This window comes from Dermacentor variabilis, chromosome 7, assembly GCF_050947875.1.
Source record: "Dermacentor variabilis isolate Ectoservices chromosome 7, ASM5094787v1, whole genome shotgun sequence".
NCBI classification, from domain to species: Eukaryota; Metazoa; Arthropoda; class Arachnida; order Ixodida; family Ixodidae; genus Dermacentor; species Dermacentor variabilis.
The window spans coordinates 85064814-85091660 of NC_134574.1; the positions used below are offsets into that span (position 1 = coordinate 85064814).

General features: G+C 47.4%; 1 long non-coding RNA gene across 1 annotated transcript; it reads right to left on the bottom strand.

The window, feature by feature from the left end:
• Positions 1-22929, bottom strand: LOC142587591 (uncharacterized). The gene is made up of 5 exons (XR_012829584.1): positions 22687-22929; positions 19025-19161; positions 18889-18956; positions 954-1052; positions 1-177 (listed from the first exon to the last, which is right to left on the bottom strand). It is a non-coding gene; the product is annotated as an uncharacterized LOC142587591 (long non-coding RNA).
• Positions 22930-26847: the final 3918 nt, after the last annotated feature.

Below are 26847 nucleotides of genomic sequence, written 5' to 3' on the forward strand. Positions count from 1 at the left end.
GTTGGAAAGTTTATTCTTCGAGAATTCGTGTAACATTAGCTAGTCTTGAATGGCAATCGTCCGTGTATACAAGCCGTTCTTGCACTCCCAGTTCATCGAGCTGCACAGTGCAATTTGGATGAATTGGCTCGCCAATCGCTGAATTTCGTACACGGAGTTCGTACCATCGCAGTGGAGCTACGAGAACAACATAAATATTGAAAAATCATTACCGACGCGCGAAAAATCAAGCATCGTTGTTTTGAAGGCAATGTAGAAAGAACAAACAACGCGCTTAAAAAATGCAAGCACGAACGTAAAGAAACGCTTACACGAAAATATTCCCTCTCCGCATATATTAAACATTTTTGTGAACTTCATTGGAGATAATTCTGCAGATAAAATTTAACAAGGTTCACATTAGAAGTCTGCTGCTCTACGATCTCAAGGTAATGTACACCTTGTTACTCTTGGTATTTTCAAAGCGTGATACAAGATAAAACGTAGAAAAGCTTAGTATCGTATACATAGTAGGCAAAAATTACGTTTCTATTACACTGGCGACTGATCATTAATGGTGCGCTACCATCGGAAACAGTTATGTGTTGATACTTTGCACTGCTTCACGCTCAACAAAAAGGCAGCTGACACTCTTCTACGTGTTGCTATTCGCTTATATTGTAACGTGGTATTACATGAATGCGTTAACCGTTTTTACCAGCATAAGAGTTTAGAACCACTGTCGCAAAGTAAATGCGCCCGTTTAATGGATGAACACGTGTACAGCCTGCGGGCAGCGTCTGCCTTTCAACTGTGCAATGACGCAGGAGAAGCAGTTTAATTCCTACTGGTGGCGATGAAGGATAAGGTTGTGTTTATACATGTTATTAGCGGGAAGGTGGAGATCAGTGCATTGGCGAATGCAGATTGGAGCTTTCAAGTGTAGTCAGAGGATCGTACGCATAAGAACTTACGTATTGAAAGAACATGGCTAATCAACGTTATCATTATGACCGCGCACTTCGCTCTTCTTGGTTTGTATATCATCTGCTCCAACTCGTAGAAGGGAGCCCCTGAAACGAAAGATGAAATCATTTCGCACCAATGTTGCTCATGGCAACATTTCTTACTGCGGACAGATGATCCCTATACAAGAATATCGGCAGTCGCCCCCTTAAGTAAAGCGTTGAAATCAAGAGCAAGGTTAGGGCGTCGTGTCGAGCTTCTCATACAGTGTGCTAACAATGCGTGCAGGCGAGATCCCAGGACGCAGTGCGTGACACATTTCCAGGTGTGCTGCTGAAGCAGCAACCGGACAGATGCTAGGCACGTCAGAACGCCGGCGCGAAGAAGAACGCCTGATTCGCATAAACGTAATACGTTCCGTGCCGCCACTGGTGCAGTGCTGGCGTTTGCAATAAGACACACTTTCTTCGCCGGCTTCTCATAAACATGAGGCACCACGACATCGATTGAATTCGTTTTCGAGTTGACATTGGAGGCATTAAATTACGCGAAAACCAGGGTATACCTTTGTCAACGTAGTAAATACGCGTACAGAGAACAGCTGAACGCTTTAAAAAAGATATTCGCTTGATAATATGTATGTTGCGCTTGAAAGGCTATATCTAATGCGATTAGGATATTTAGGTTGCGTGTGTGGTTTCGCAGCGTCATTACGTGGTGAACAGAGGCTTTCTCCAAAAAATATGTAGTGGTAGTATGCACAGAGAGCTCCACCACAACGTGTAAAGCTTCAGACACCCGGAATATATCGTGTGATAGCACGTGCACCTCAAACAGCCATAATTGGCGTTCTCCAAAAATGCGCCTCACAGCTACGTTGCGGAAGACCGCGCGCCATGTGAACCAGCGCCTTTGTATCGCCTGTGAAAGTGCGCCCGGCGACAAGCACTGACTCCCAAGGAACAGCGGCAAAAAAGGTAGAAAAAATGTTGGCTTTACGAATGTCTTCTCAATCAAGCCAAACTGCGACAGCGACGTTGCCGTCGTCGCTCCTTTTTGCTGCACGCGAGAGGACCGACGAAAAAACCGTGAGTGTTTCTAGCGTCCAATCAAACATTATATTCAGTTGGCTTCGCGTTTATTGTCTTGTCTGCTCAGAACAATGTAGGCAGCACTCTGTGGTTCCGCACAGCTCGTCAGAAAGAACGCCGACGTGATTGCGTGCAAGGTTCCTGCGAACAGCGCAAGCAAGCACCCTGCCTTGGCATCGACCGAGTCGATGAGGCGGAAGAGCGTGACCGGTCAGTCCAGTTGACTTCCTCACTTTCGCAGTTAAATCCGCTGCGCTTTTCTGGAGGCATTTAGACCTTGCATGCTGGCCTGGTTTGCTTTTTGGATACCAGCACTGTATCAAGAAGGCGGCAGTTGCACCGACGTCGCTAGCGCGCATCCAGCATTCGTAGTGTAACGAAGAGTAGCCTGCGCCTTACGAGCATCGCCACCGGTATGAGCTCGTGGTTGCTATCCTTGGCAGAACGCTACTGAGTGCTTCTCATTCGCCTGCGTCCGTTGCTAATAAATGCCTTAGCAAGTGGTGGAGGTGCTGGGTTTCGACTACCCTGGAACTAGTGAATTATCGACCCAAGACGTCCTACTACAAATTAAAGAGGGGGTTCTAGGCAACATCCCCTACAACGGAGAAAACATAATAATGGCACTCGATGTCAAAGGAGCCTTCGACAACGTCAGCCACGCCGCCATCCTCAAGGGACTGGACGATCCCAACAGTGGACAAAGAATCCACGGCTACGTGACAGCGTTCCTATCAAACAGAACAGCCACGGTGGGGTTAGGAGACCTGTGGACAGACAAGTTCCACACGCCTAACAAAGGAACCCCGCAGGGATCCGTGATCTCACCGATCCTTTTCAACATTGCAATGATTGGGATAGCCCGGAAGTTGGAAGAGATCGACCGCATACATTACGCCATTTATGCCGACAATATTACCGTCTGGACTAACCAAGGCTCGCTCAGCCAAAAAGAACGACTACAAGCCGCAGCAACATGCGTGGATGAATGTGTTAGGGAAAGAGGCCTCGCCTGCTCGACGGAGAAGTCAGAGCTCCTGCGAGTCAGAAGTGGAAAACTCTCGGAAGAACAAATCAGCGTCACCCTAGAAGGACAAAAGATACCAGAAAAAGAAGCCGTCAGGATTCTGGGGATGCGGGTGCGGAGAAATCAACGCTGCACACACACCATAAACCTACTCAAGCAAGCGACGGTACAGGTGGCACGTATGTTCACCCGAGTCTCGCAAAGAAGAAGCGGCATGAAGGAGGAAGATACAGTCAAGTTGGTTAAGAGCCTTATAATCAGCCGGATTACGTGTACCCCCCCCCCCCCCCCCACATTACAACATAAAGGCGAACGGGACCAGGCCGACGCCATCATAAGGAAAGCATTAAAAGCAGCGCTTCACCTGCCGGCCAACACCTCGACAGAGAAACTGCTGGCCTTCGGACTCCACAACACGTTCCAGGAGCTCAAAGAAGCACAATTAAGGTCGCAGCTACTCAGACTCCAGCAGATTAGCACGGGCAGAAAGCTCCTAAAAAACTGGGGCACAAAGAAATTGAATGGGAAGAAAAAAGAACGGCGAACCTACCCGAGGAGTATCGCGGTACAATCAAGGTAGGGTCCCTGCCAAAAAACATCGACCCGAATTTACACACAGCCAGGCGGAACGCTAGGGCAAAGTATCTAGAAAAATACCTAGCAACCAAGACAAACACAGTATACACGGACGCCGAGGTATATCCTCGAGAACGAAGGGAAACAGAACAAAGAGTCGTCGCGGCAGTAATATACTCGGACTATAGAGAAATCGCTTGAGCGTCGGCACGGGATTGTACGGTAACCGAGGGAGAGGAAATGGCTGTTGCTATAGAAGCTGTGGAGGGCTACCGCACAAATACATCCCTTATAATTCTAACAGACTCCAAGAAAGCATGCCGAAGCTACATTAACGGCAGAATCGGTCAAAAGGCGCTCCAGATCTTCCTCCGCGCTAGCCAACAAAATAAACGCATTAGACACACCATCTTTTGGGTACAGGGGCACACTGAGATTGAGGGCAACCAAATGATTGATAGGATCGCTCGCGAGCATACAAACCGAGCGGACCTAAACAGAGATCCTGAAGACTTCATGACAGTGATCCCAACGTACTCTGACATACTAAATTACCATAGAGGGACGAGGATCAGATATCCCCCGCCCCACAATACACTCACTCAACAACAGGCATTTTACTGGCGAAAGCTGCAGACAGGAACTTAACCAAATGCACATATACTATGCAATATGTTCCCAAGTCAATACAGCGACATGTTCCCATGATGTGGCGCAATACCCATCACTTTATCACATCATATAGGAGTGTAATACGAATAAGGCATTCCACAAAATAGAATATCTGAGTGCGGAGCAGTGGGAGAGCGTGCTCTCCAGCGGCGATCCTAGCCTCCAACGGAGGCTGGTGGATCATGCCCGATGGGCAGCCACGCTCAGTGGTGCCCTGGAATAGGGGCGCCAACCATGCAGGCCGGAGATCGTTATCAACCAATAGAAGATGAAGACGTCCGGCCAGACCGCTGAATTACTCTTTCTAGAGCAATAAAGTTTACTTCCCCCTCCTCCTCTGAGTCGCACTCTACCCCCCATCATGCCCACGACGCATGCACTCCTCTAACTCCTCCAACTTTCAAACTGCAATAATAACTGCAACCTACAACTTTCAACTTGCAAATAATAACGCCGTTATTGGCTGTTGTCTCACCGAACTCGAATTTTCTGCACTTCCCGACCTTGAGACTATTGAAAAGCGCCCTTTAGTGACAAAATATTTTTGTGCAGAGGCAATGCCGTCCTTCCGTGCATTTCCCTGATTCAGCTTGGGTCATACGCCGGGATTTCTGATGGCACTGCTCTCTCTACGTCATCTGACGTGTTCATTCACCGCAAATGTTCTCCGCTACCGTCTGTTCTGCTTACTCTTGGCATGTGCGTCACGAAAATGGTCGTCCACAATGACACAGCGTGCCCTTTACCTTTATTTCGTGGGTAATGCTTAGGCCTCGTTCAATCGGTCGACACATTTTGCGTCTTTGACGGTCCTGCCGCCTCTACGTCGACGGACCTTGGAGCACTTACTTGTGATTCTATGGTTGGTCAGTCACTACTCGACGCTTCCCACCGCTCCATCTACTATGAAACGTCACCTTCAGAACGAAGCCAGCTTATCGCTCCCCTGCAGAAGTTACGTGCGTCTTTCGACATCCGTGCTTCTTGTTTGGGCCGCACATCGACCGTTTTTGACCAGATAAATACCGGCAGGCATGCACCTCTACGGCGACGCCCTTGCCGAGTATCCGCCTCTGAGCGCCGTGTCATTACCAACCAGGTTGATGACATGCCCAAGGGTGGCGTTGTGCATCCTTCCAACAGTCCTTGGGCGTCACCGGTCGTTCTCGCTAAGAAATATGATGGTTCTATTCGGTTCTGCGTCGACTACTGACGTCTATAAAAGGTAACGTGCATGGATGTTTACCTGCTACCGCGCATCGACGACGTCATCGACTGTTTGCAAGGAGCAGAGTTCTTGGCTTGATTTACGTTCCAGATGCTACCAAGTCTATTTCACACCACCTGATCGTACTAAAATAGCATTGGTAACACCTGACAGATTATGCCAATTCATCGTAATGCATTTCGGCCCGTGTTACGCTTTAGCCACTTTTGAGAGGATGATGGATAATATTTTGCGCGGCTCAAATGGAACACGTAGTTATGCTACCTGGATGACGTAGTTATCATTTCCGCTTATTTCCGAACACATCTCAGCCACCTAGAGCATGTTCTAAAATGTTTCACTGCCGAAGGAGTTCAGCTGGACCTAAAACAACGTCGTTTAGGCCATCGAAAGCTCACCATTCTTGGCCATACTTTATTGCCAGACGGCATCCTTCCAGATACATCAAGCTCCGCGCTGTCACCCGACTTTCCACAACCGAAGAAGTGTAAGTAGCTTCAAAGCTTTCTTGGTTTATGCCTGTATTTACGAAGTTTAATTCGAAATTTCGCCTCCATAATTGCACCCCCGGCCGACTTTCTAAGTGGCGACGAAGAACTTTCCAGTTGATCGCGTGCCTGCGATGACGCCTTCGCGAAGTTACGCCACCTGTTTACCTCGATCGCCAACTATCTTCCACCACTGCGATCATGCATCCACCACCGAGGTCCACAACGATGCCAGTGGCGTCATACTCGGCGCCGTACTCGCGCTACGAACATCGGGATTCGATAAATATGTCGTCGCCTACGTGACCCTAACTCTGGCAAAGGCCGAGGATAGTTATTGTGTTACAGAGAAAGAGTGTTTAGCCGTTGTTTGGGTGTTTGTAAAATTCTGTCCTTATTTGTATGGTCACCTTTTCGATGCCGTCGCTGACTCCCACGCTCTTTGTTGGATGTCCACCGTTAAGGACCCATCTGGCCGACTTGCTCGCAGTGTCCCAAAGCTACAGGAGTACGACATCCGCGTTCTCTACCGTTCCGGCCGAAACACACGGACGCTGGCGGCTTTTTCAGCTCACCAGTCTCCGCTGACAGCGCTTGCCTATCCGCCTTAAATCTCATGCATTGCGCAACATGCCTTCAGAACATCGCAATGGTCCCTAGATCAGTGCTTTCATCAACATTCTTTCTGATTGATCCACCTCTTCATCATGTCGCGTTCTTCGCCGCCAGGCTACCCATATCTGCATTCGCGACGGCCTCCTTTATTATCGTACCTACCTTTCAGACGCTCGCCATTGCCTACTTGTGATACCCCGCCATCTCGGTGACTTTATCTGCTACGCTTTCCACGCAGACACTCAGTGCGCGGATGCCGGCCTCTTTAAGACCTATTCTCGACTGCGCATCCGATTGTATTAGCTCGGCATATATAACTGCATCTAAAAGTTCATTCGCTCCTGTGCTCAGTGCCAATGCCGACAATTACCTCCCGGATAAGTCTACCCGTCACAACCCCGTCCCTGACCTAGTCGACCATTTGATCGTGTTGGCATTGGCAATACGGACCTCTACCCTCCACTCCAGGAGGAAACCGTTGGATTATTGTTGCAGTGGTTCGCTTCACCGCTATGCTGAAACAGCCACTCTGCCGACAGCCACCAACCGCGACGTTGCATCGTTTCTGTTGCGACATTTCTTTATTCGCCACGGTGCCGCTCCCGAACTTCTGAGTGATAGAGGCCGCGCCTTTCTTTCCGATGCTTTGAAGGCAATACAATACGAATGCCGGGTCGTCCACCGCATCAGCGCTTCAACCGTAGTCTTGGTGATATGCTCTAGGTGTACGTCGCCTCTGATCGTTCAAACTGGGACCAAGTTCCCCCTTTCGTGACGTATGCCTATGATACTGCTGTGCAACCAACTACTGGACTTTCCCGTGACTTTCTCCTATATGGTCGAGAACCACCTAATACGTTCGACACCATTCTTTCATATAGTTACGCGAAGGACGAGTCAGTAGGTCGACCAACAATTTACAGGTTATATTTACAAAAGCAGTTGCAGCGCTGACCGGTTAGATTCACCGCGCGAGCCCAGTTCGTTCTTCGCTTTTTTCGAGTGATGACGCCCACGCGCCTCGTTCAAACAATCTAATGCCGCAGGCGTGTAGCATAATCCGGCGACGGCAGAAGCGACGTCCCGGAACGTCTAACTGTCATAACTAGGAGGGTGTTACTCCTTCAGTCGCGTGATGTGCACGATATCACTGGACTCGGAAGCAAGTGGGGCGTCAGGGGCGATCTCGTAGGTGGCGGAAGTTACGGCATGAAGCACTCTGTAGGGGCCTGTGTAACGAGACAGCAGTTGTTCTGACAGGCCGACCTGACGCGACGGACACCATAGAAGCACCAAAGAACCAGGCGATAAGTGCACGTCTTGGTTTCGCCTGTCGTACAAACGCCTTTGACTCTCTTGGGATTTCAGAAGGCATTCATGGGCAATTCCCGTTGCTCGAGCACAGCGGGCGATGGCGTCAAATGCATATTCACTGGTCGGTGCCGCGTGAACAGGGAGGGTTGTGTCGATGGGCAGTGCTGGTTCTCGGCCGAACAGAAGGAAAAATGGGGAATAACTTGCTGTGTCGTGGCACGAGGAACTACAAGCAAATGTGACAAAGGGTAGAGCGAGGTCCCAGTCAGTGTGGTCTCAAGAGACATTTCGCGAGCATGTCTGTGAGAGTGCGATTGAGACGCTCCGTGAGGCCATTTGTTGGCGGATGGTACGTAGTGGATAGCTTGTGCCTCGTGGCACAGGAGTGTAGGATGTCCGCGATAAATGTTTAAAGGAATGTCCGGCCACGGTCTGTGAGAAGTTGTCGCGGAGCTCCATGTAATAAAATTACGTCGCGTAGAAGAAAATCATCTGTGGCGCAACTTGTAGGAAGCGCTCGGGTGTTAGCGTAGCGTGTGGTGTGATCCGTGGCCACACCAATTCACCTGTTCCCAGTGGTAGAAAGAGGAAAAGGGCCAAGTAAATCCAAACCAAACCGAAAGAATGGTCCCTCGGGAATGTCGAGTGGTTCAGGGGACCCAGCAGGGCGCCTCGATGGTGTCTTGCGTCGCTGGCATTTCTCACACGCAGCTACGTATCTTCAACGGAACGAGCAAGCCCTGGCCAAAAGAAACGTCGGCGGATCCGGTCGTAGGTAAGTGACACACCCAGGTGACCGGCAGTGGGGAGGTCGTGAAGTTAGTGGAGGACAGCCGATGGAAGGTGTTTCGGGATCACAAAGAGTAATGCAGGGCAATTGAGGTGAACGCTGTGGGGGTAGAGTACGCCATCTTTAAGTGTGAATAAGCGAAAGGAACTGTCGGCAAGTGACGGTTCCAGGCGGTCAATGATGAAGCGGTCAGGGCGCTGCTCGTCAGCGACATGGAGCAGTGGAAAAACAGAGAGAACACAGGCGTTGGTGTAGTATCAGACGTAGAGGTCGCGTCTTCCACTAGGTAGCGAGAGAGGCAATCTGCGTCCTGGTGTGGCGTCCCGACTTCTAAGTCACTCTGTAGATATATTCTTGCAGTCGGAGGGCCCAACGACCGAGCCGGCCAGTAGGATCCTTCAGCCACAAAAGGCAACAGAACGCATGATCGTCTGTGATTACGCAGAAGGCCTTGCCATATAAATATGGGCGGAACATTGAAACAGCCAATCTGAGAGCAAGACATTCGCGCTCGGTAATCGAACAGTTGCGCTCTACAGTTGTCAGTAGCCGGCTAGCGTACGCTATAACGCGGTCGTGTCCGTGTTGGCATTACGATAAGACGGCGCCGATCCCATAACCTCTGGAATTGCTTTGGACCTCTGTCGGTGCGGATGGGTCAAACTGGCCCAAGACCAGTGGACTGGTCAGTATCGTGACAACGCTTGAAAAAGCGGCAGCTTGAGGGGGACCCCATGTAAAAGGCACGTGTCTCTTCAGAAGTTCAGAGAGTGGCCAAATGATTGCTCTGAAATCTCACGAACCATCTGAAATCAGTACAGAGCGCCACAAAACGGCCGACGTCTTTGACAGACTGAGGTACAGGAAAAGCCGTTACTGCTCCAACCTTCTCCGGGCCGGGTTGTACGCCGGAAGAATCGACGACATGGCCTAGCCCTGTAATCTGTTGGCGCACGAAGTGGCCCTACGATGAGTTTAATTGCAGCCAAGCCTTGCAGAAGACGTCAAGGATGGCTGCAACGCGCTCAAGGTGCGTCTCAAATGAAGGAGAAAACACAAAGACGTCGTCGAGGTAACAAACGAAAGTAGACAATTTGAAACCTTGAAGCACAGAGTCCATCATGCGTTCGAACGTGGCGGGAGCATTGCATAAACCGAACGACATAACTCGATTTGGTAGAGGCCATCTAGAGTGACGAAAGCGGCCTTTTGATGGTCTTCCTCATCTAATATACAGATCCCAATAACCAGGTCGAAGGTCGATGGACGAAAAGTAATAGTCACCGTAAAGACAGCGAAGAGCCTCGTCGAGTCATCAGCATCATCATGAGCCTAGTTACGCCCACTGCAGGGCAAAGGCCTCTCCCATAGTTTGCCCATTTCTCTGTCTTGATTTCCACAAAGATGTCATTACCTCGCATTTGTTCCCTCACCCAATCAGCTCTTTTCTTATCCCTTAACGTTACACCCATCATTCTTCTTTCCACAGCTCGTTGCGTCGTCCTCAATTTAGGTAGAACCCTTTTCGTAAGCCTCCAGGTTTCTGGCCCGTAGCTGAGGACTGATCAGAGACAGCTATTATACACTTTCCTCTTGATGGATAATGGCAACCTGCTGTTCATGATCTGAGAATGCCTGCCAAACGCACCCCAGCCAATTCTTATTCATTTAATTATTTCAGTCTCATGATCCGGATCCGCAGTCACTACCTGTCCTAAGTAGATGTACTCCCTTACCACTTCCAGTGCCTCACTACCTATTGTAAAGTGCTGTTCTCTTCCGAGAGTGTTAAACATTACTTTAGTTTTCTGCAGATTAATCTTTAGACCCAGCCTTCGGCTTTGCCTCTCCAGGTCAGTGAGCATGCATTGCAGTTGGTCCCCTGAGTTACTAAGCAAGGCAATATCATCATCGAATCGCAAGTTACTAAGGTATTCTCCATTAACTCTTATCCCCAATTCTTCCCAATCCAGGTCTCTAAATAACTCCTGTAAACACGCTGGGAAGCGCATTGGAGAGATCGTATCTCCCTGCCTGACACATTTCTTTATTGGGATTTTGTTGCTTTCCTTATGGAGGACTACGGTGGCTGTGGACCCACTATACATATCTTTCAGTATTTTACATACGGCTCGTCTACACCCTGATTCCGCAATGCCTCCATGACTGCTGAGGTTTCGACTGAATCAAACTCTTTCTCGTAATCAATGAAAGCTATATGTAAAGTCGTTCATTGTCGTTCATTGCTGCAACGCTAAGGTCCTATTCCTGAGTTAAAGCCGAATACCTGTTCTGTAGCTTGATCCGAAATTCCTGTAGTTTCTCTCTTACCGCTAACTCATTGATTGGCTTCTTGTGTACCAGTTTCTTCCGTTCCCTCCTCAAGTCTAGGCTAATTCGATTTCTTACCATCCTATTGTCACTGCAGCGTACCTTGCCGAGCACGTGCACATCTTATAGGATGCGAGGGTTAGTGCAGAGCATGAAGTCTACTTCATTTCTAGTCTCGGCATTCGGGCTCCTCCACGTCCACTTTCGGCTGTCCCGCTTGCGGAAGTAGGTATTCATTATCCGCATATTATTCTGTTCTGCAAACTCTAGCGATCATTCTCCCGTGCTATTCCTAGAGCCTATGCTCCTCCAATCCTGCAACAATCAAACCACCGCCCTCAGTCACCAGCAGCTGCCAAAACACTGACCACAGCGGCGGTCAGAACTGTGACGCAACAGAAGGTGCTAAGAATCTCTGGGTCCGGATAGGCCGCCATTGAAATCTGAACCTGGCAGCGTTTAACGTTAGAATGTTATTTAGTGAGGCGCGTCTAGCAGTGTTAGTGGAGCAATTAGAGGGTAATAAATGGGATATAATAGGGCTCATTGAGGTTAGGAGGATACAACGCGGGCACGTCCTGTGCTACCGGTGCTTAGCGGAGAGACGACAACTAGGAGTCTGATTCCTGATGATAAAGGATATAGTTGGTAACACACAGGAATTCTATAGCATTAACGAGAGGGTGGCAGGTCTCGTTGTGAAACTTAATAAGAGGTACAAATTGAAGGTGGTACAAGTCTACGCCCCTAGATCCAGTCATGAATAACAGGAAGTCGAAAGCTTCTATGAAGACGTGGAATCGGCGAGGCGTAAAGTCAAAACAAGATACACTATACTGATGGGCGACTTCAATGCCAGGGTAGGCAAAAACAGGCTAGAGACAAGTCAGTGGGTGAATATGTCATAGGTTATAGGAATAGCAGGGGAAAGTTATTAGTATAGCTTGCAGAACGTAATATTTGCGCATAATGAATACCTTCTTCCCCAAGCGGGATAACCGAAAATCGTAGTGGAGGAACCCCGAATACGGAGACTAGAAATGAAAGAGACTGCATACTCTGCGCTAACCCTGTCATCGTACAAGATGTGCACGTGCTCGGCAAGGTGCGCTGCAGTGACCATAGGATGGTAAGAACTAGAATTAGCCTAGGCTTGAGGCATGAACGGAAGAAACTGGTACATAAGAAGCCCATCAATGAGTTAGCGGTAAGAGGGAAAAAAGAGGAATTCAGGATCAAGCTACCGAACAGGTATTCTGCTTTAAATGAGGAAGAGGACCTTTGTATTGAAACAGTGAACGACAATTTTGTGGGCATCATTTGGAAGTCTGCAATAGAAGTCAGTGGTAACTTTGTTAGACAGGATACCAGTAAGCTATCGCAGGAGACGAAAGATCTGATCAACAACAGCCGATGTATGAAAGCCTCTAACCCTTCAGCAAGAATGGAACGGGCACAACATTCCAAGGTAATCAAGAAGTGTAAGGCAGCTGAAATATGAAACTATAATGTGGATAGAATCTAACAGGCTCTCAGGAACGGAGAACGCCTAAAAGATTTGAAGAAGAAACTAGGAATAGGCAAGAACAAGATGTATGCGTTAAAGGGAAGCTGAAGAGTCTGTCGAATTCAATAAGACGCTCATATACGGATGCGGGAACCTTATTAACCATGTAGGTAAAATTTGGGGTTTTTTTTTCAATTAGAGCGACGTAATCGTCGGTTGAAATTGCGCTGTAGCTCCGCCCCCCGTTGAGTGAGCGAGCGGAGCGGAGACCGGAAACCGCGGTGTTGTGACGTCAACTCTGTTTCGTGCCTTCGCAGCGTCCGCGACCCTGCCTGACCGCGCTTGTTTCTGCCTGCGTGCCATCGTAATCTGCTTCGATCGACCCTGCATTCCTTTGTTGGTGCGTCTGCGTGTATGTAGAGTTGTAGTCAACGTGTGTTGTAGTCAACGTGAGTGGTAATCAACGTGAGTGGTAGTCAACTTGAGTGGTAGTCAACAGATGAAGGTCACTACACGTACTGCATGAACGGGGAAGATTGTCACGCGTCTAAACCGTCTTTGTAGATTGCCGACAGCTTTGGACAGCGCACAAATGCTGACGATCGCATCCCCGCTTACGTTCCACGAGGAGGCATGCAGGAACACAACACTACATTTGTTTGACCGGAAACGAGCTCACTAGATCGGCGAAAAATCAGCGAGATCACTAGATCGCTTTGCAAAAAACATACTCACCAAAGAGCATTTCCAACACGAGGAGATCCCAAGACTTTGCTTTCGTTCGCGTCGAAAGCACTGCTCTCACCAACATGGCTTGCTTCTTCGAGAGGCCGGCTCTTCGCAATCGGCTCGTACATGTAGGGAGTAACGCCGAACTCCTCAGAAAAACGCAGTCTGTCTAAATTTTACATTACCGTCTCAGCAAAACAGCACCAAACTACCTGGCACCACGCTTCATGTGTAGCGGCAGCGGTCGGTTACTAGAGTTGACGTCACGAGGGGCACCGACCAATCACAGGCGGAAACGAGACGCGCGAGCTGGGCGTGTCCGCTGCTGCACTTTTCGTCGAAATAAAATATATTTGCGCTTTGTTTCGCTCAATTTCGATACGATATTCGAATTCGGAGGGTTGAAAACCATCATGTAGAGATGTTCGCTCATTTTTTCTGGAAAACCTTTCAGCTTCCCTTTAAGAGACAAAGCCGGCAATATCATTTCTAGTACGTATGAGATAGTTCAAGTGGCTGAGGAGTTGTATAGAGATTTATACGGTACTACGTGCACGCACGATGATAATAGAAGAGCGAACAGTCTAGAGGAATTTGATATCCCACAAGTAACACCGGAAGAAGTAAAGAAGGCCTTGGGAGCTATGCAAAGAGGCAACGCAGCTGGGGAGGATGAAGTAACAGCAGATTTGTTGAAGGATGATGGGCAGATTGTTCTAGAAAAACTGGCCACCCTGTATACGCAATGTCTCATGACTACGAGCCTACCTGGAATCTTGGATGAACGCTAACATAATCCTAATCCATATGAAGGGGGACGGCAAAGACTTGAAAAATTTTGGACCGATCAGTTTACTGTCCGTTGCCTACAAAGTATTTGCAGAGGTAATCGCAAATAAAATCAGGGACACCTTAGACTTCTGTCAACCAATGGGCAAGGCTTGATATCGTAAAGGCTACTAAATAATAGACCATATTCACACTATCATTCAGGTGATAGGGAATTGTGTGTGTTTATAACCAACCCTTATAGATAGTTTTCATTGATTACGAGAGAGCGTTTATTTCATTCAAAATCTCAGCAGTCATGGAGGCATTACGGAATCAGGAGCCGTATTACGGAGGAGCCATATGCAAAATTACTGAAAGATATCTTTAGCTGCTCCACAGTCACCGTAGTCCTCCATAAAGAAAGCAACAAAATCCCAATAAAGAAAGGCGTCAGGCATGGAGATACGATCTCTTCAATGCTATTCACAGCGTGTTTACAGGAGGTAATCAGAGACCGGGATTGGGAAGAATTGGGGATAAGAGTTAATGGAGAATACCTTAGTAACCTGCGATTTGCTAAAGATATTGCCTTGCTTAGTAACTCATGGGACCAATTGCAATGCATGCTCACTGACTTGGTGAGGCAAAGCAGAAGTGTGGGTCTAAAAATTAATCTGCAAAAAACTAAAGTAATGTTTAACAATCTCGGAAGAGCACAGCAGGTTACGATAGGTAGTTAGGCACTGGTACTGGTAAGGGAATACATCCAGTTAGGGCAGGTAGTGACCGCGGATCCGGATCATGGGACTGAAATAATCAGATGAATAAGAATTGGCTGCGGTTGCGTTTTGCAGGCATTCTCAGATCATGAACAGCAGGTTGCCATTATCCATCAAGAGGAAAGTGTATAATAGCTGTCTCTGATCAGTCCTCAGCTACGGGCCAGAAACCTGGAGGCTTACGAAAAGGGTTCTACCTAAATTGAGGACGACGCAACGAGCTGTGGATAGAATAATGATGGGTGTAACATTAACGGATAAGAAAAGAGCAGATTTGGCGAGGGAACAAACGCGAGTAAATGACATCTTAGTTGAAATTAAGAAAAAGAAATGGGCATGGGCAGGACATGTATTGAGTAGGGAAGGTAGCCGATGGTCATGAAGGGTTACGGACTGGACTCCAAGGGAAGGTAAGCGTAGAATGTGGCGGCAGAAAGTTAGGTGGGCGGATGAGATTAAGAAGTTTGCAAGGAAAACATGGCCACTATTAGTACAGGACCGGAGTAGTTGGAGAAGTATGGGAGAGGCCTTTGCCCTGCAGTGGGCGTAATCAGGCTGATGATGTTGATTATGATGATGATGAATAACTTGCCGCTCTGCCGTGGACATGCGATAAGGTCGGCGGTGAATGGGAACAGCATCACCAGTGTTCATCGGATGCTTAAAAACGTACGTCTAACCAAGTAGTCGATTGGCAGTGTCAAAGATGTCGCGGTAGGAAAGTAAAATCCGATATAGGCGGCTGCTTGGTCAGGTGTGAGGTCCCGAGCGAACATGGGACGTAATGGGCCGTCGAGGTTCAAGACATCCTGCGGGTAACCAGGAGGATCTGGAGACGCGTCGGCTGCAAAAGCAGCGACGTGGTCGTCTTTGACTGACCGGAGAGTGGGCACCGCTATGCCTTCAGCTAACACTTGCTTCGTCAAGCCAAACTGGCAATGTGGAGACACGCGATTAGCGGTATCGGTTACGACGTAGTGTTACAAAGAGATCTCGCGCCCCAGGAGTGCATCACGAATAGGTGCGACGACGTAGTCGCCATCAGGCACGGTTGCCGTTAAGGCCACTTCGATGCAGGCTAGAGCTCTCGTAGTTAAGTGAACAAACGCTGTAGTGCATAGGGTGTTCGTTTGTTCAGGGCGAACGTCTGAAAGAATAAAAAGCTCGAGGCACAGCGTACCGGTTGAACGGTCAATGAGGGCAGAATGCGTCGTCAGGAAGTAAATCCCGAAGATCAGGTCATGAGGGTAACTGATCAGCCCGGTGAATATGACTGGAACTTGGCCGCCGGCAATTGCTATGCGAACAGTGATGGCAGGCGTAAGAACTTATTTGAGACGACTTCATAGGTTAGTATTCATTATGGGCACTTGTGTTCCGGTATCAACTAATGCCGTCAACGGAACATCACCGACGTCTACTTCAATAAGGTTCGTGTTGGTGAGGAGCGTCAATGGAGGATTTAGACAGGGCGAACGTGATGCAGCACTACTTCCTAGAGCTGCATGGCTTAGTTTACCATCCGTCCGTTTGGCGAGGAAGAGGCGAATTTGGGGCGACAGGGAGCGACCGCGTTGAGGCGACGGCAAACGCACGGATGAGCGGCTGTCAGCGGTATCACAGGGAGCATGCAGACGGTGAGGTGAATAACGGCGAGAGTCGGCGTATGGGAGAGGAGCATGGAATGAGCTCCACTACGGCGGCATCCTGGTGGTGTGGCAGTGGCAGGCTACAACACCAACGCGGCAGCAGCAGAAGCAGATCGGTTTGTCGTCTGGGGTTCGCCATTCAGCAGGATTTCGTGGTCTGGGAGCGAAATAATTGTCATTACAGGTTGTGGACATGGGACTGGGTGCCGAATCAGGTAGGGAGATAGAGCAGGCGGTAAGGATGCCAAGGTTTGCAATTTCGTGCCGCACAACAGCTTTAATAACTGAAATAGTGGGGGCCGCTTGGTCGAAGGTACCGTCAAGGGGTCGTGGATGAAGGCGGCCGGACTCGCCGCTTCAATCTCACGACGAACGATACGTGTGTCATTCTCTTGAAATGGTTGTGTGGCGGTAAGAGCGGAACAAGAGGACGTGTAAGGGGCGTTTGGAAGCCGGGAAAACTGTGTTTGGCTACCTCGAAGCGGCAGCTTTCTTTGACGATGGTGTCGGCGATAGAAACATCGCTATAGACGAGCAAATTGAAGGCATCGTCCGCGCTGCCTTTTAGGATATGGCCCATCTTGTCAAACTCAGTCATGTGCTCGTCAACTTTCCGGCAAAGCGCGAGCACTTCCTGTATGTAGGAGACATACGATTCCGCCGACGACCGGCCACGGGTGGCAAGCTCCTTGCAGGCCGCCTGTTGGCGACTTGACGGGTTGTCAAATAGGTCGCGAAGCCTCTCTCTGAAAATTCCCAGCTGGAGAGATCGACCTCATGGGTTGCGAAACCAGACAAGCGGTGTCCCGTCTAGATAAGAAATTACATTCGAAAGCATGATGGCAACGTCCCAGTCGTGGCTTTGGCTGACACGCTCATGCTTGTTGAGCGTGTCACATTTTGGGAGGACTATTTCCCCGGATCCCGGAGACTAAATAGCATAACGTACGTTGTGGTTTGTGCCGCAGGTGTAGGTGGCGACGGGATGGCTCCATCGCAAACCATGGCTGAGTAGACGACGGTGCGGCCGCTTCGGAGCTCCGTGGAGAGGACGGGGAACCGTCCACCTCCACCACAATGTTACGCGAAGGACGAGTCAGTAAGACGAGCAACTATTTGCAGGTTATATTTACAAAAGCGGTTGCAGCGCTGACCGGATCGATTCATCGCGCGAGCCCAGTTCGTTCTTCCTTCTCTTTTCTCGGTGGATGGCGCCCACGCGCCTTGTTCAAACAATCAAATGCCACACGCGTGTATCAATATTAACCTGACGCGTCCGAAAGTAGTCCGCTATCTCAAGCTGCTCGACATCCTCAGGAATGCCACCAGCTTGCCTGCTCTTCTTCCTCCGAGGACCAGTGGCAGCAGCAATCCCTTCAACCTTCCGACTGTTCGGCACCAACTTTTTCTCCTGGTTCGCTTGTATGGCTTGGGGTACCCTCTACCACACCCGGCCTCTCCACAAAACTAGTAGCAAAATACCTTGGACCCTACCGCGTCCTGGAGCAAACATGCTCCGTCTATTACATCCTACAGCCCCTCATGCCATCGACGGACCTACGTCATCGCGCCATCGAACTTGTCCCCGTATCTCGCATTAAGCCGTACTACGACCCAATAGTAGTATCTTCGCCTTAAGCCGCCAGTTGGCTCCTTTTTCTGCGGAGGGCGATTGTAACCAAGAAGACTAGCCTGCGTCTCAGCAGCATCGCCACCGGTATGAGCTCGTGGTTGCTGTCCTTGGCAGAACGCTTGTGAATCCTACCTATTCGCCTGCGTCCGTTGCTCATAAATTTCTTAGCAGTAGATTTGCTATCAGAATTTAAATGTATACTCCATTTTAGGCATATTCGACCACTTTGCACAGTCAAGAATTCCCGCTGTATTCAACTAGAGTACATTAATAGCGGTGAAAATTTCCTCTTGCCTCTTATACTCGCACAGAAACTATCAGGTTGTGTTAGATTCCTAGATTTCATTTTTTGGAACGTCTGTGCGCATGACACCAGAACGTCTAAAGGATTATATTCATAAACTATAAATGATTGATGGTGGAAGTTTCCTCCAGTTGAAATCAAGCATCTTTTTTCATTCATGTGCTTAGATTATCGTATTTTCCTGACTGGACTAGCTTAGCAAGTCATAACGGGTGTAATATACGAAAAATAAATATGCTCTCCACCTCATCGGTGAAAGTAGTAATGATGCAGAAGTGAAGAGCCAAGCATATGTGCGAGGACGCCTCAACATAAAGAACAAAGCTTATATAAATTGTGCGTTAATTGCGTTAAACGGCGTTAATTGTGCAGTGTGAAAGTGCAACGCTTGTAGACGAGAATACATCCCCTAAGAATTTCTTCGCAGTGCATTACTTACTCTTTCTTTGTATATACATTTTATCCGTGTGTTCCTTTTTAAACGTTCCCTCGAGTTCAGTTGAAAACCTACAAATAAAAGAAGCGTGATGAATGTTACAGAATTAATTTTATATCAAGTGTGGTACATATCTTACGTTTGATTCGCATAGATGTACACTCTCTTGAAATGTATTGAGCGCTTGGTTATTTTCCGCATCATGTCCATTTTGCATTCCACACGTGTATTTCCAGTTGCTTTGTATGTCCATATGGGTTCGTTCACACCTACAAACTAGAATAATACAGGCATAAGGAGACCTATTCGAATGTATTGGAGTTAGTGATCATTATGTCGTACATTTAATTCTCTGGGAAAAGAAAGGTAATTTTAGAGCAGCATGAAAGGACGAGAATGCCTTCATAACATTGTTAACTCGGTTTAACTAAAAAGGAGACAACGCTTGTGGCTGATAATTTATGAATGGTCCAAAAATGTAGTGCAGTGTGGCACACCGCTCGCAGGTCATTTATGTAGCGCCGTTAATCACTGGTGTGCAATTCTAAAAAGATGCCGGCTAAGGGAATGCGAATTCAGTTGTAAGCCCCAGCGCATTAGGCTGAGCTAACAAAGAGATAAGATAACAGATAAGTGGACATCGCTGTCAGAAGGCATTCGTTCTGCAACAGATCCCAAATATTCAGATGGCGAGGGTTATTGTGATCCTTCTCTAAAAGTTTCTGTGAGGCTACTATGGTACAGCCACTATGACAGAGCTGCGGTGAGTCAGAAAGAACTTGCGTGGTGGATAAAGACGCACTTCTCCGTGTACACAACATGTGAGGCGAAATAATAACGTTGCGACGCTTTTATTGAGATCTACTTTCTCCCCAAAACAATAATTTCTATTAGCTGAAAAGTAGTGCTGCTGGACTACAAAACTTTTTCTACCTGCGTCATAAATATTTCTTCTAACTTTAGCGATTTCTGTGGCACATTTCGGCTGTCATGATGATTAGGTGGTCATACTGCTCTTTATTAAAAATTGTTGTCGTTGAGTAAAAAATAGCTCTAACTAAAACATAGCAGCGTCCTTAGTTCACCTGACATCTGGTGTACCAGGAGAGGTGCATCTTTAACAGGAACACAAGTTCTTTCTGACTCTCCACAGCCCTCTTATAGTGGCCCTACCATAGTAGCCTCACGTAAAATAACAGAGCAACATCACAATAACACTAGCTATTTGAGTATTTATGACCTATTGCAGGACAAAGGCCTTCTGGCAGAGAGGTATCCATTTATCGCCATGTTGAGCACTCTTATTATATCCTAGCCCCACGAACTCTCATATCTCAACCTAATGCGTTGGGGCCTAGGACTGCATTGGCATTCCCTTAACCATAATTTTCTTAAAATGGTACACCAGTTATTATTGGTCCTATGCACATTAGCTTACATCGTTTTCCACGCTGAACTACGTTCTCCTAATATTTATTACAGTACAAGCCGCAACCGTTCTCGCGTTCCTTCTTTTTTTGACCGTTAGTATATTTCCAAGATCTGTTTGGTTCAAAATCAACCAGTCTGGCATTATGCACCAATAAATATGACACGTGGAAACCCCAGTTCACCTTAAAAAATTGCAGTTTGCTGCGTAAACCCCCTCTGCTCAGGTTTTTTGTTTAATTCTCTGTGTGTTTCTATAAATTCCTTCTTTCTTATGTTGCATCATTTTGCCCACGACTGGTTGTATGCTGAAGTCATATATCTTTCTCCAGGAGTTTAATAAACCACCAGTTAATACATCAGTGCGATGCCACATGTGCGAACCATTCTTACCTGTTTGGCAATATTCATGCTTCTGAGACTTTTCAGACTAATCTGCCCAGATAAATTGGTCGGAGAGACTGCACTCATTGAAACATTTTTAGTTGTTTTAGGTGGCAGTTTCTTTTGATATTGAACTTCATGGGATCTTCTGCTACGCTGCATATGTGTGCCCACCAATTTGCTAACGTTCACCGCAAAAGCCTACCAATGTAAAGTACACTTTATTTGTAAAATTTTTAAATATCATGCCGGGTTGCTGCTCCGCTCAAATAGTGTATTTTTAAGTTCTTATGTTTTTCTATAAAGTGCATGCACATGAACTCCTATCCTCACACTGGCTTTCTGCAATTCTTTTCTTACCCAGTTCGAGGGCCATTTTAAATCTGAATAATGCAGTGGCTTCGAGACAAATACAAACGGAGAAGAAACACAGGAAACCTATCCTCTACCTCTACTTCGCGGCACACCTGCTCTGCGCACGCTTCACAATGCCCAGGCGCAGAGCTTAGCGGAGTTGTATCTATATCGCAAACGATTTACTTCCAAGCTACTGAAGTGGGTGTGATATTTCTGCCGCACGTTAACGAACAGACCCCATTTTCATTAGTTTCCCAAAAATAAGGCTTTCGGCGCTGTTTTCCGCTTGCTTTGTTATAACGCTTTCAAACACGTGAAAAGATGGGAAATGCGGGATATGGAAATTCAAGACGATGAGCAAAACGTGAACAAGGTGAATGCAGGAGCCAACGTTTCGACAAGTGGACTTGCCTAGAAGAAGTCAAGTCCACTTGTCGAAACGTTGGCTCCTGCATTCACCTTGTTCACGTTTTGGTCATCGTTTCGAACACGTGGTCACACGTGCTGACCACGTGAGACACAGCAGGTGACCGAAGCGTGATTCAGAATGCTTTCACTACGTTTATTTTTTTAAAGATCACATCAAGTCTGCTGCCGGAACGCATCCTTACAGCAAGTGTTGGTGGATGATCACAAATAATGCAATATATCATCGGATAATAATTTTTTATTACAGATATGTGTCCCGATCTGAGTTTTTTTCGTCATTAAGTTATAAACAACATCATCAATGAACATCCTTAATTGTTTGACCTAATATTGCACTCCAGTTATGAGCTTGCATTGCGTGTCCGGGTAATTACTCCATAGAATAGGCAACTGCGGCCAGCGTGAAGCATAACTGATATATTATACATCAGTTTCAAATATGAGGAGAGCACATTCATCAGAGTCACAACTAAGTAAATAATTGAGACACGAACGCTACTCGTTACTTTCAATTCTCGTTACACATCATAAAAATGCTTACAAGGGCACTGTTGACAACAGATAAATATGCATAAAATGCAGTTCCAGTGAACGTGCAATGAACTTTTGAAAACATTTATTGGCAACATCCCAGAAACGCTCGTTTCATTTGTAGAACGTATGTAAACTCTTAAAGTTCGTTAATATAATTTCTACATTGCCACATATAAACTGTTGAATAAATTACATGGCGGCCGTGTATATATAATCATATACGGTAATCTCTCCTATGCACAAAATACGTCAAACGAGAGATTTCGGCTAAAGTAGGGGTATAAGGGTTGAAAATGTTATCGTAAATGCATCAGCGCATTTAGGTCTCCGGTGATCTGTCTGCTGCATAGTTCAAGCCAAGCTTGGACACAATGTGTTGCCGCTTAGCATACTCAAGATATTTTGAAAGCACAAGCAGTCCCGACTTTAAACACTATTCCATAGATTAGTGTAAGTTATTGAGTGTACAGGTATTCTTAGTATGTTGCGTCTATTACATTCGCATACCTCACCAGCGTTTCTAGAATTGTTCTGGCTAAAATTGAAGGACCATTGATATATTGGTCAACATTACACGCTTGTAAGCTTGTTCTATGATCAAAATTAGCAATAGAGCGAGAATTGCAAAGGTTTCGCATGACATTACGGCGGCGAAAAAAAAATATTTACCTTCCTGATATCCGGTGTCCGAATTTCAACTCTTGGAACATCGACAGTTTGAGATTTCAAAATTTCCGCGAGAGCCGCAAAAATAAGGGCACCAAAATATTGTTTACACTCCATTATACTGAAAAACTATCCTGAAGCAATTGGGAACTTGGCACAAGGCTCAGGCCTATAGACTTTGTGAAGGACGAACCATGTAGCTGCAAGGGAGCAGGTGCATGTGTCTGCTAGGGACGCAAGAACACAGGTGTGCGGCACCTTATTATCACAACACTGGCGTTGGCCCTGATATTGTACCTTGTTTGCCGAATTCCACTTCATTTCCTGTAAACGAGCGCGCCTCGTTGTTATGCCATATGTCATGCAACAAAAAGTATTATTTCCTTCCTGCACATAATAGAAAACGAACCATGCCACTGTCTTATTCTTCAACTCCTACCGGCCAACGTTTACGAAAGACAGCGATAACATGACTTCCTTTTTATCCCATATTTCTTAAACTGCACATGCGTGTCGACTAGAAATGCACCTACCCCAAATGACTCACAAAGGTTGCAATTGATCAAATACACGATCTTGATCGAGTATCAACAATGGTCGCTGCTACACGGTTCTAGCGATCTGGATCAAGTGATTGTCTGTTGATCGTCAGCAACTTTCAGAACTGCAAATGAATTCATGTGTGTAAAATATGCCTAAATTTCTGCACTATATCAATTTGAAAACTTATTGTTGCTCGTAAAAGATTTTATATTAAGCTGTCTTCACTTCTTGTTTTTATTGGTTTCAGTATACTACGCTAAACGGCGGAGACGTCAGCCTGCGATGGCGATCTAGGGCCCTGATCGCGATTCTCGGATTGCTATCGCCCAAATCCGGATCCTGCAGGATCGCGATCGTAAATGACCGTGTATCAACACTCGATCCGGATCAAGCCCGAGTCGGATAGGCCCTAAACGCCATCAGAAGTGTACGCGTGACGCTAATATGAATGTTTAAATACGCCGTTGGTCGTTACGTATCACAAGGTCTCGTGTATGGCTCACTTGAAATAGGCGAGAATTGGGTGTTTTCAACATGAGAAACGCTGTCTCTTAGTCACAATATATGAAAGCTGAGCCACTTTATACACGCTGGAACTGTGCTGCTATTTATTTGCTCGCACAGTAGATTTTAGATATGTTTGGTTTCGCTTTCGTACTCCAATACCTGGCAAGAAAACACCGCTTTCGTCATACTCAGCGTACTCGAAAGCTAAACAGCCAAGCGAGAAGCATCGCAATGTGTGGTCAGTCAGTAGGATGGCGTCGAAATTAAGTTGAAGCTATACCCACGCCATACGAACATATGTAGAGTTTTTGTCAGGCCGCATTTTAGCCTGTGCTTTGTGCATTCTTTAGTCTGTTGTTATAGATCTGTATACATTTCCTTCCGGTTAGCTGTCTCTGCTATTTCAGGCACTTTCAGTCTATTCAACTATCTAGCCCCTTACTCTGACCTGTTACGCCAAGTTGTCGTCTAGCTGTGGCACCCGGACTGTGCCGGTGGCCATGACGCCATCGGGCTCATTCTATCGACCTCATTAAAGCTCCCTCATTCAGCTCGCGTTATGTCGTCATGGTCATGCACTTGTCGGTATCCTATCGTTCCAGGGTGACAAGTAGCCGTCGTCTACTTGTCACCCATTATACCAAGTTCCAGGGTGTCGAACCGGAACCACACCCGAACTGAAAACCGCCACCGAACCCGGAGTTTTTCTCGGCGCCGGAACGGAACCGAGACCGTATTTTCACGCCATTTTGCAACTGAACCTGAAGTGGAACGAATCGAAGGAACCCTTCCGAACCGGTTCCGGGAACGCAGATTTCGCGGAGAGCAATCTCGTTAAACAGAGAACTTTATTTGCTGAAGCATTGTTGAAAAAAACTGGAGACGCTACACAAAGATAATGCGTGTGTATCGTCCGTCCACGCACTACACATCCTGACAGAAGCATCATAAGCCGTAATAAACATGTTGATTTTTATCGAGTTATCAACTCCGCGCGTGTGTGTGTGTGTGTGTGTGTGTGTGTGTGTGACGGAGATTCTGGCGATGATGCATCATTTGGAGAATGGCCCATCACTGGCCGGCTTCTGATAGGCCATGATGAGTGAGACGCTAGAGACGAGGATGCATTATTTGAAGACGCGATGCGGCCCGTCACCGGTCGGCGAGGGGAGTGGAGCACAAGGCGGCACCGAGGCATCTACGTGGAGTCATTCTAGTTGTTTCCCTCAAGCAAACAACGGCGCAGTAGAGTTGAGTTGAGTTGTTGTAGGCTACTGGTGGGATTAGCCTTGCAGTTGCTGCCGGCAATTGCTCCCCCGTAGCGACACTTAAAATAAATAAACTACATAATCAGACACACACCTCACAATTACAAATGGTCACTCCTCAGTTCACCATGTGGAGGCCAAATCAGTGTCCTGTAGGTAATTTAAAAGAAGGCGGGAGACCTTTCTACACAACCGGTTCCCGCGCGGGAAAACAATATCCTGAAGAGAACTGTAAGGGATTCCTGTCTTCTTGAGGGACCCGAATAACACCCTCCTTTCCGCGTTATACACAGTACAGCCCATTAGGTAATGTTCTATGTCACCGTACACGCCACACGTTGACATAATGGTGATAACGCCAGGCCAGTCTTACACATCCACGAAGGGGTACGAGCAGAGCGCGTGCGAATGCGGAGCACTGAGGTGGCTTGGTTTCTTTTGAGACCCTTGATGACACACGGCTTGTGAGGTAAGCTCCACAAAGAACTGAAGTGGCACAACACCGCTTCTCTGAAGAGTCTGTTGTCCTCATGAGGCACTCTTCTCAATGGATTCCCAGGCAGCGCTCTATGGGCGAGGTTGTCTGCCATCTTGTTGCCTATGATACCTATGTGCGAGGGCACCCATAGGAAACGTATGGAGAAGCCTTTGATATGGAGCTTGTGCACCGAGCGTAGGGAGCTAAGACATGAGGCATCAGCAGGGAACCTGTGCCTTCCAACCTTTGAAGGGCGGATTTTGAATCTGTAAGAATGACAACAGGTTGAGGCGTACAAAACCGTACTTTATTTAGAGCCGCCTCAATGGCAACGCTTTCGGCCGTTGTGGAGGACACGACTGCAGTGAAGCGAACAGACTAATCATACTTCAAAGAGGGAATGTGAAAAGCAGCTGCACTAGATCCTTTGACCTTGTCCGCAGAGCCATCAGTAAAGATTTGAAGATGACGTGCATATTCAGTCTCAAGATGTTCCAGTACCAGCGAACGCGTTGCCGCCAGAGCAGAACTCCGCTTAGCGCGTACGTGGGGAATTCTCAACGAACAATCAAGGCTCGCGAATGACCAAGGTGGTTTCAACCTCTTAGTTCGACCTCTAGCGTCAAGACCCAGGTAACCAAGAGTATTTAGTGCCAAGTACGCTCGGGACTCAGATCTCTTTCGAAGGCGCTGTAGAAGGGCTCGGCCGGCTGCCGTCTGTTTGAGGCGGCCAGTTTGCATCAATAACCTTTGGGAACGACTAGGCTAAGAGGTCTCGATAGAGATTCATAAAGTACTCTATTGTTATGAGCAGTCTGCGGAACGCAAAGAGCCCTTCTTAGGCCCTTTCTGTGCAGAACTTCAAGTCGTTCCAGCTGTGATATCGAGGAGGAAATTAAAGGGAGCTGATACATTATTCGACTCGTCACTAGTGCATCGTGCAACCTGATCATTGAAGAAGGGTGATTTCCTCATTGCTCACTTGCAACTCTACGGATCACATTGAGACGCGAAGATATCGATGTCACAACCGAGTCCACAGCTCGTCGCCAGTGTAGGCGGTAGTCAATAATGACGCCCAAAAAGCGCTTGCGTTTCAATTGTCGAAGGCAAGATTGATCAAGGTCTATCTTCAGCCGCGCATACCTTCTTCCTCTACCTGGAAACATCATGAAGGCTGATTTTTCCACTGAGAGAGTCAACCCAACACCTTGAAGATAATTTTGAACTGAAAGTAATGCCTGTCGAGCTATCAGAGCTAAACGGTTGTGTTTATATCCGGTTAACCAAAGACAAATGTCGTCCGCGCATATCGACATATGGACAGGCCTGCAATGTTTTTGCACTTCAGCGGGAAGACCAGCCATT